The following is an 8,615-nucleotide window of genomic DNA, read 5'->3' on the forward strand; positions in this document are numbered from 1 at the left end:
AGGTCCTTCTCTTTATTTTTCCTTTGGGGCTGAGACCATTTAATGTCTGTTTGGAATTGTTACCCTCTATTGCTTTTGTCTACTTCATATTTTGTCCCCCTCATTGTGAGTTCCTGGGGTTCTCTAGACTGGCCGGGAGGGTCTGGGGATTCGGGGGTTGCAGGGAGGGAAGGGTGGGTGAACCAGCCACTTCTCTCTGGGAAGAATCATCACCCCCACTGCTCCCTGGTTATACCTGGTTGCCTAGCAACCAGGAATGCACATCTTTGCTGCTGCTTGCAATTTTATGGGGAAACAAAATGTTCCCAATGAACCCTCAAATCACATCCCATTGAGCTCTGTTCAGCCTAAGTCTCAGCAACAAAACCAAAAGGAACATAACAAAGCACCAAGACACGTGGGGGCAGGGCACTGTGCTAGGAGAGCGGGGCTAAGTTCTGGCTTTGCCCACCTCTAGCTGGCTGGGTGATGCAGAGACCCTCAGCCAGGTCTGGGTTCAATAAGTGGCTTCTCACTGGCTGAGCCATCTCTCCTCTCAGCTTCCATCACTGCTTACCTGCTAGATTGAGAATTCAGTACCTGCTTTGCAGGGTCTTGGTGAAAATAAACAAGAGAATATACCATGTCATTCCCCTGTTCTTAGCTCTCCAGCAGCTGCTTCACTTTAGAGCCACAGTCTCCAACCTTTTTGGCACTAGGGACTGGTGCTCCTGTGAGAGTCTAATGCCTGATGATCTGAGGTGGAGCTGAGGCGGTGATGCTAGCGCTGGAGAGCGCTGCAAATACAGACAAAGCTTCTCTCTTGCCTGCTGCTCATCTCCGGCTGTGTGGCCCAGTTCCTAACAGGCCACGGACCAGTACTGGTCCATGGCCTGGAGGTTGGGGACCCCTGCTTTAGAAGAAAAAGCCACACTCTTCCTGCAGTCATCCAGCCCCTGCTCATTACCTGGGCTTCACCTCTTGCCAAATATCCCCTCAGGGCCCACCTCTGAGCCTTTGCTCACACTCTCCCCTCATTCTATGTGGTACTTCCCTTTCATTCTTTAGGTCTCTGCCTCCTGATCCAGGATCTCAGAGCATCTTCTCTGTTATTTCTGTGCTCAGGCTCTTATTTCCTCCGGAATTCTTACTATGATGGACAATTTCAGGTGTTTTTTCCATTTACTTTTGTTTTTTGTTTTGTTTTGCTTGCCACCCACACTTGAATGCAAGCCCCACAAGGGTAGTGACATTGATTGTGTTCACAGTTGATTGTATCTATCCCCAGGGCCTAGAACTATGTCTAGCACATGGTAAGTGCTCAAGAAAAATCTACCGAAGGAGTGAATAAACAAACGAAAGAGCTTTCCCAATGCCTGGTGCTTCGTAGGTGCCCATGAGCCTCTCATTTCATTTTAGGCTTTTCTGCAAAGTGGGGTGGGCAGACACGCTTAAACTTCATACTATTTGGTCTGCTGGAGGCCATACTTATTTCTCTGGGATCGGGCCACAGTTTGGTGACCCCTTTTTCTTACTGAAGACCCAAAGGCCTCTTGGGACTTAGTTCTCTCCCAGTTGACGACACTAGCTTCGGACAGACTAGGGGGTTTTTCTTCCCACACAATTCTTTTTGGTTATTTATAGCAAAAGGTAGAAATACCCATTAACTGAGAAACACGTTAGCAGAAAATCATCATCCCTGGCACTTTTCAGGGACGAAACTTCAGGACAGAGCTGGCATGACATGTCCCAAGAGGCTCTGAAATTTAAATACATGAAATAGGGAGAAGGAAAAATAGCTAAGATCTGAGGTTGTCTGGAACATATTGAAAGAATAGGGGCTTGGGTCAGGAAGGCCTGAGTTTGAATGTTACCTCTGCAACCTTTTGGCAAGGACCTCGGGTACACTGTGCCTCAGTTCCCTCATCTGTAAAGTGGTGATGATACTGAAATGAAATGCAAGTCCCCCCAACTCACCCCAGCCCCAAGGGAGGCCTCCATCAGTCTCCCTCCTTATGGATGCACTTTCTTCGTTACTGTGCTGAGGCCTGAAGCATGGCTGGCTCCCCGAGATGGTAACTGTTAGGTCAATTTAGGAAAACCTTCGTGGGGTGACAGAAAAGTTGGCAGGCAGTTCTAGATCAAACAGTTAGCCATAGAGGGAGCCCGTCGTCAGGACATCAGAGGGACAGTTTTGTAGCCTGGCTTCACATTAACTGTAGCAGTTAAAAAACCGATTATTCCAAATCCTGGGGCTCACTTGCTCAACTCTTTTTCCTTTCTGGGTAATTAGATCCCCCAGGACTTTAAGAGGATGCTGGTGGCTTTGTGCCAGCTCAGATGTCCTTCAGTCTAGCAAGGGGACAGCAGGAGGTGCATCTCTGCTAGTCAGATCACGGCCCCTCCCGGGCTGGTATCCTCCCCAGGACCCAACCTCTAGGTGGGGATAAAAGAGGCACAACTATCCACATGGGAATGCATTTCAGAGGGAATGCAGGGAAGCTGGGCAGGAATGTGTACAGGGAAGTGGTGGAGATGCTGCTGGCAACTTTGGCCAGAGTTAGAGTCTCTGATATCTCCGTGGTCCCCAAGCTGAACTGGGCTGTGAGTTCTGGTTGGGGGAGGTGGACTGGGATGTCTAGCCCACACATATGCATGCAGTCATCACTCATGTTCTCATTTACTTAGAATCCTTGGTAGGTACTGGGATTTCAGAAGTAATTGCCCTTGAAGGACAACTGGCTTGCCCTCAGACAACATAAAATCCAAAAGTCTATGACAGTGTCTGCCTACCCACCAGATATGCTATAGCTGCCTTTCTCAACTGGAAGGAAAATGTTTTTAGCCCTTTAGGAGCTGAGCCAAAGTGTGGTAATTTACCAAGCTACTCTCACTGCTCTATAGTTTGTCTTAGCAGGGATTTTTTTTTTCTGCAATGGGGCTTGCCCAGGACTTTTCCTACATACCTCTTTCTTTGGGATTAGGCCACAGTTTGGTGACCCCTTTCTCTCACTGAAGACCCAAAGGCCTCTTGGGATTTAGTTTTCTCCCAGTTGACGACACCAGCTTCTGAAAGACTAGGGGGCTTTTTTTCTGACACTATGATTAAGCCTAGGATTCTTTTTAAAGACTCTTGGATTCTAAGCAATGATGATTAAAAAAAGGAAATAGAAAAGGCATCATAAGAGAAAAAAATGCAACTTAAAGAAATTACCAAAAAGATACCAAAGCAGGTGTTGGGTTTTGGCTGTTCAATGGCATTCTTCTACCTTTATGTGAAGTTAGGTCCTCTCCACATCTTAATTGGTAGCTGTCAATCGTGATGTCCCCACACCCCACTTTCTGGCTCAAGGGTGGGCATGTGACCAAGCCAGGCTATTGATATGCTCTCTCCTTCGACTTGGAGTTAGAGATGTGCTTAGTCCACTGTTACATTTTCAGGTATTTTGAGGAGTTGGTTGTTAGAAACAGCCATTATTAGAATTAAATGATACAAACTTAACATTTATAAAAATTATTTTAAAAGGTAAAAAAAGTCTTACATTCATCCTTTCCTAATTATTTTACTACATGTCACTAGGTTCTATGCTCTTGAATTTGCATGGTAGAAATGCTATACAATAGTGTGTTACTGCACATCTCTTCTCAACTCCAGGTTTTTTTTTTTTTTAGGTAAGGCAATCTTTGGTTGACCTCACAGATTGCAAGGACCTTGTCAGCTTACAAGCCCTTATTTTTTTTTGTTTTAAAGTTTTTGCACCTACAGCACCTAGTCTTCCTAGGTGGTCTCCCATCCAAGTACTAACCAGGCCCGACCCTGCTCAGCTTCTGAGATCAGATGGGATCGGGCTTGTTTAGGGTGGCACGGCTGTAGACCCAACTCCAGGTGACACACTGGTGACATGGTGGGAGCATTTACACCACAGAAATCGGCACACTACAAACGATGACTCCTTGTCAACCCAGAGAGATGAATGTTACTCATTTCCCAGCACATCACTGCTTGGCATCCTGAGTGAAATAGAACCCAAAACAGCAGGAGTGGAATTCCCCCCACCACACACACATTCCCCAAGGGGGTGTCAGTACCATCAGTCCTGCCACTGATCCCTGCAAGTCCCAATTATACTCCGGAAAACCAAACTAGGTTTTCCAGCCTTTGCTCCAACTTGGGGAGACCAGTCCCATTCTGGCTATGGATCTTTATGATGCTGCCCGGACAGCATCTTTTGCTTACAACCAGTGTGCCTTAGCTGACCCACCTCAGGACACTGCTGCTACCAGGGCAGAAAGAGAAGCTGAAAATCCAACGCCCCTAATATCACCCCATAACCCCAACACTGGCACATTCTAGATGTTTCCTTTTAGCTTTTTTTTCCTTGGGTCTGTTTTTATGGAGTCGTTGCCACGTACCATGCTAAACTCCACTTTTTTCAAGTCACATTATTTCGTGAGCCTCATCCATGTTACTTCACGTTGTCTGTAACACCATTTTCTGTAATGTTCCATCAGGCACACGGAACAGCTGAAAGTGGCTTAATTGCTCTGCTAATATCACACAGGGATATGGTTAAAAAAGCAGGGGCTTTGGGTCAGGAGGCCCTGAGTTCTCATTCGGTTTTGTGCCAGATGGCTGTGTGAGCTTGGACACGATATCTTAACCTCTCTGGGCCTCAGCTTCTTACACCTGTAATATGTTTATGATGATGATGATAATGATAATAGTAATAATAGCAGTGACAGTTTCTATTCCCTGGAGGCCTCATGCACTGCGCTGTATATTCTTACTCACACCAACTCATTTATTCCTCACTATGGCCTAGGAATCAGTACCATTTCACAGATGAGTAAACAGGTTCTGAGAGGTGAAGTTATTTGCTTGGCACAACACAGCTTGGATTCAGACCCAGGACGTCTGCTGCTTAATGCTCAGGCTGCTGCACTGCTACTTCTAATGCCCACTGTGTGATGGGCTCTTTGAGACACATGTCCATACAGAAGTCAGCACATCTGCCCTCACCGCAGTCCTCATTTGTTCCCATTTATATCCCCACTTTACAGGAGAGAAATTGTGGCTCCAAGCACAGAGGTGTTTGTCTCAAGTGAGAATGTTCTGAGTTAAACTGTCACCCTCCCCATCTGTATGTTGAAATCCTAAGCCCCAGTACCTCAGAATGTGACCATATTTGAGATGGGGTCATTGCAGAGGTGAACAGCTACTAAGTTAAAATGAGGTCTTTGGGGTGGGCCCTAATATATGACTGGTGTCTTTATACAGAGGAAATTTGGATGCAGAGACAGACATACACAGGGGGAAGATGATGTGAAGACACAGGGTGAAGATAGCCATCTATAAGGCAAGGAGAGAGGCCTGGAACAATCTTTCCCTCAAGCCTTCAGAAAGAACCAACCCCACAAACACTTTGATCTCAGACTGTCAGCCTCCGGAACAGTGAGACAATACATTCTGTTGTTTAAGCCACTCAGTTTGTAGTCCTGTGTAATGGCAGCCCCTGGAAACATACACAGCTGCAGGGAGGGAATAGATGAGAGAGCTGAGGGTCTAGGGGAAGGTGGGGAGGCTGCAATGCAGGCAGGGAGGTGCAACATCTGAGGCCCCTTCGCCATGCATAGGGATGCCTGGGAGCTCCAGCCCCAGGTGGGGTCCTCACCCACTGTGTGCTTGGGCAGGTCCCTTCCCTCCTGGGCCATGTGCACCCTGAGATTGCTGGATGAGATGGTCCCTGAGAGCCATTTCAGGCCTGTTGTCCCATGGATCCGTGAGTCCCCCCAGACCTTGTCCTATCTGTCCTGACCTGACTGAGCTGAGGTGTGCAGGGGGGCAGCCCCAGGGGAATGCTCTATTCCTCCGTTTTGTCCAGCAGATGTTTCCCAAGACCTCATCCAGTAGCCTGCCCTTGAGTCTATTACTCTTTTATTGTCCTCCTTGAACCCTCCTGCAGCCCCCATGTCTAACTAACTGCCTATCTAGTGTCAGACACCCTGATCGCATCCTACCTGCAGGCGACACAATCTTTCTACTTTGTGACTTCTACTTTCCCTGCTGCCTGTTCCCTTAGTAGCTGACACTCTTTAAGGACCTATGCTTGATGAGCACTCCAGGTGAATTTATTCCTGCACATTTATCGAGGGTACTCTGTGGTGGGCACTGTTCCTGATGTCAGGATACAGCAGTGAACAACACAGGCCAAAATCTCTGCCCTCCCATTGGGCCCTCCCATGTTTGACCTGCCCCCATGCAGGAACTTGTTAGCAGAGACAAGACTTCTCTATAGACATTTCTGTCATCTGGATGTTCCACCTCTAGGCCCAGCCTCTCTTTAGGGTTCCAGGCCTGCTATCCTAGCTTCAGGCCCTGAGAATGCATGGCGCCCTGCACAAACCTTTCACCTCATCCAGACCTTGCTCCTCTCCTTGTTGGCCCATCTCCATCACAAGCGGCTAGCTGCTGTCTTGAAAACTGAGTCTGCATTGAGACTTCTTTCTCTCGATCATCTGTCACAGGCTAAGTCTGATGGTTGAAGCTCCTTCCTCTCCATCACCACCTCCCTGGCCAGGTCCAGCCCTGTCATCCCTCTTTTGGATGCCTGTCCTTCTTTCCCTCTGGCTTTATCTCTTCATTCCAAACCAAACTCATGGATGCCAAACCAACTGTCGTAGTCACACTGCTCCTCTGCACAAGAAGCTTCAGAGCTCCAGCCTGCTTCTTAATTTAAGCCCAAACTTCTTGGCTTAACATTAAGAGTCCTAGTATGGACCCTGGAGTTTTCTGTTTGGGTTTGGATCCCAGTTCCTCCACTCATGAGCTGTGTGACCATAGGCAAGTGATTTAACTTCTCTGTGCCTCGGTTTCTTTATTTGTGAAAATGGGTATAATACCAGTGCCTACCTTATAAGGTTGTTGGGAGGATTCAGTGTGATAAGATATATGTGAAGCTCTTAGATGAGTGTCTAGAACATCTATAATGCTTAGTTACTTTTAATTATCATCAATACTTTTGATTGCTCCCTTCTGCCGAACAAGATGATCGGCTCCTTTTACATTTCCTCTCCTTTACTTCTGTGCCTTTGTCCATACTTTTCCCTCTACTTGGAGTTTTCTTTCCCACTGCAAACCTTGCCTATCACTCAACATCTTATGCAATACTGCCTCCTCCATGCAGCCCTCCTAGATCCTCCAGCTGGAAGATCTTGCTTCTACCTCTTAACTTCATGGCATCTCGTTCAAAGCTATTCCACAGAAAGATTTGCAGAGTCTTCTCTGTTCAGGAATGGTCCTTGGGATCATTTGCTGGGACCACGGAAATTTCCAGGGAGCCTCCCTTTGGGGTGGAGGCTGACACTGGCAGGTGGGCACAAGGGAACCATCTGCAGAGGTGCTAATTTCCATCGACTATAAATAACTCCAGGTCTGAAACCACAGCAGGGGCCTGGATTGCGCCAGAAGGAGTAAGATAATCGTTGTGGGGTGAGGGAGGCCTGCATAAATAACTTACCTGCCCTTTCGGGGCCTCTCATGTGACAGGCGGGCCTGGAGGGAGAGGCTGCTTCAGTTTTCTCATCCTTTGTGGGACTCAGGCTGGATGGACAACTGAGGTTGCCTGATACTAGAGACAGCCCAGCCTGCATTACTGAGCAACATCTCTCACCCTTCAGCCCACTTGACAGATGAGGAAACCAAGACTCTGTGGGGCAAAGTAATTAGAAACTGGTGTCCAGGGTCCTGGGCTTCTCAGAGCCAGAGGCCTATTGCCAGGGTATACCTACAAGCCTTTGTGAGCTGGTGTGGGTAAGGCTCCAAGGCTGCCTGGGAGGAAAGATATTCTGGGCTTGGGTTTGGGGTGAGAGGCCAAGAGCACTGCCCCTGGCTGGGCTGTGGTGGGGCCTCAGACATAACCTAAGGATTTGAAGTCACAGTTTTCCACGGGAAAAGTTTTCTGGGGTCTGGCTATGAGTGAGCCACCCTTTAGCCAGTCTGACGTCTACACTGCTGGGGGGCACTGAGGCAGTGAGTCTCACAATTCTAGAATGTCTGAACCTAGAGGAGCCTCAGAAACTATCAGATCCACCCTTTAACTGGCAGAGGGCTTAGAGAGGGTCTCAGTAAGTAAGGGCCAAAGTTAGGTCCATCTCTTCTTGAATCCTCCCAGTCCACTGAGTCTTTTAATACAGGTGGGTGGTCAGACATGGCTGGCGGGGGATGGTTGCAAGACGAACCTCCACTGAGGCCCCATAGGAGGCCAGGCGCTCTGTGCACGTTTTCTCACTTAACCCACAGACCTGGGTTAAGTGAGAGCTGGATATTACCCACTGCATTTCACAGATGTCACAATTGAGACACTGAGAACTTAAATAACCTGGCCCCGCCTCCCCTAGGCTTTTAGACACTCTAGTTTAGCACCTTTCTTTTGTGTCAGAGGTTTTCAAGTTTTTTTGTTTTTTTTTTTTTAAATTTGTTACTTAAAATTTTTTTTTTACCAGATGCTTCACCATGCAAACAGATCAAACAGGAGGTACTCTAGTACATGGTGGGGCAGGAAGGCCAGAGCCCCACCCACTCAGTATCTCCCTGTCCCCTGGGGCACCACTGTGGGACCTCAGAGAACCCACTATGA

At 47.8% G+C, this 8,615-nt stretch overlaps 1 protein-coding gene and 1 pseudogene across 4 annotated transcripts in view; both read right to left on the reverse strand.

Moving 5' to 3' along the window:
• The window catches only part of ATP2B2 (ATPase plasma membrane Ca2+ transporting 2), a 209,665-nt gene that overhangs the window by 105,333 nt on the left and 95,717 nt on the right, over positions 1 to 8,615 (reverse strand). The window lies entirely within an intron of this gene.
• Positions 3,737 to 3,855, reverse strand: LOC112484371 (annotated as a pseudogene).

This window comes from Pteropus alecto, unplaced genomic scaffold (genome assembly GCF_000325575.1).
Source record: "Pteropus alecto unplaced genomic scaffold, ASM32557v1 scaffold75, whole genome shotgun sequence".
Taxonomy (NCBI): domain Eukaryota; kingdom Metazoa; phylum Chordata; class Mammalia; order Chiroptera; family Pteropodidae; genus Pteropus; species Pteropus alecto.